This window comes from Amblyomma americanum, chromosome 2 (assembly GCF_052857255.1).
Source record: "Amblyomma americanum isolate KBUSLIRL-KWMA chromosome 2, ASM5285725v1, whole genome shotgun sequence".
NCBI lineage: Eukaryota > Metazoa > Arthropoda > Arachnida > Ixodida > Ixodidae > Amblyomma > Amblyomma americanum.
Genome location: NC_135498.1, coordinates 30,462,094 through 30,464,026, shown reverse-complemented (window position 1 = coordinate 30,464,026; position 1,933 = coordinate 30,462,094).

The window sequence follows — 1,933 nt, the reverse complement described above, 5'->3', positions numbered from 1 at the left end:
CGACGTCGAGGACAGCAGGAACATGAACGTTTCAGTGTAGTGGGGCCGTGCGGGGGCTCAGGAGGCGCTAGTCGCCATCGCCAAAGCGTCGGCGGAAGCCGCTAGAGTCATGGACTGAGGACCTCACCCACAATCCGCTCCGGTCTTCTTTTTACAAATAAATGTTTTATTCTCTCTTTCTCTCTCCTCCATCCATGTTTGAACCGGCAACGTACCAGTGTTCAACTTGAAGAAAAACGTCTTCACACCGGCAGGTACCACCATTTTCCTTGCTCTTTAGTAGCGATAGCTACATTACGGTAGCATTTCGAGCCTTCAGCGTGTCTGCACTGCCACCCCGTGGCTGCGCTGCCGCTCTGTGGCTGCACCGCCATGCTGTCACGTGGTTGGTCACGTGGTGCGGAGCAGCTGCCGGCCGCGCGGCACCCTCGCTGATCACGTGCTTGGTCACGTGACCAAGTTCCACTCGGCCAGCTGTAGCTATCGCGTCACTCCAGGTTTAACCAGAGCTAAACCACCGCCAGTTTTTTAAAAACATTTCCTCCTTGGCCTCCACTATACAGATATCGATATATTGGCTCAAAGAAGACGCAGTCAAGCAAAACATTTAGTAATTTCTTAAGCGTGACATTTGAAAGTTATTCCAAACTGAACCAAGCATTTAGAAACCGGAAAGCAAAGGTCACTCCTTTCAGAAATCTACTTACACTGTATCACATCCCGTCTACAGTGGAAATAACAGTTTGGCAAAGCCGAAGAAAGCCTCACTCGAATAAAAGTCGACAGGAAAGAGTCGCGATGATTTCGAAGAAACATAAGTCGTTACACCACCTGCTTCAGGTACAAGTGTGGCAAGGAAAACCCCCATTTATCAAACGCAGAAATAAATTATCACGTTTAGTCCTCTCTCATGAGAACCTCCAAACAAAAACTGCGAAGAGACGATGAAACTTTTGAATGCTAAGTTATCGAGTTGATGGGAGAGTTGTGTTTGTTGAAACGATTTTGATTTTCTCCCATGAGTGAAACGCATGTCCGCTCTTGATGTTTGAGAATGTATCGAAGAATATCTTTGTGGTCTGTTGCAAAGTGTCGAAACAGGCAACAAAGACAAAAAAAAAGAAACAGCGTAATCTTAGCACGCTCGGCTGCGGAATGGAAGGGTGGTCGTTCGAATCCCGCAGTGCAAAAGGATTTTTTTTCTTATCGAGTCATCGGTGTGACATGACTTGAGACCGGACGTGACCTGAGGCCGGACAAGGACATGGCAGCAACTATGAGCCATTATCGTCTCAGCTGGTAAAGTGCTTCAGGTTGCGCGGGGGAGGATCCGCTGCGCAATGGGATGCATGTGGGCAAGGTCGGCGGTTTTGACTGAGGCCTACCGAGCCTAAAGCCCCTTTATTGTCACTGACGCTTTTTTGGTCTGCAGAAAACATCATGGACGGGCTTTAACCCAGCCGACGGACAGCACTACCCGCCACCCCACCTCTCCCTTGGCAGTTGCCGCCAAACCTTAAGGCGTCGCCTCCAGACGCGAACCATCCCATTCCTTTATACGTATACTAGGTACCGCTGCCACCAAACCCTCATCAACCTCTCTTGCACTCTGTGAAACCATCTGGGTATCTTCAACGTGTACTGACATCGCACAGCATATGGGCATCTTTTGCGGCCGAGGTCGGGTTTGAACCCGCGTATGGCTCAGTAGCTTAGTGCCCTGACCACCGAGACACCGCGTTGGGTGGAGCGGTTGATTTGTCTAAGAACTTAGATTTGCGCACCCTGGAGTGACGCAGTTACTGCCAGGTGCGCCTTTTATTTCCTCAGAAGCAATATATGAACACCCGCCGCGGTGGCTCAGCGGTTAAGGCGTTAGGCTACTGATCCGGAGTACCCGGATTCGAACCTGGACGCGCCGGCAGCGTTTCGC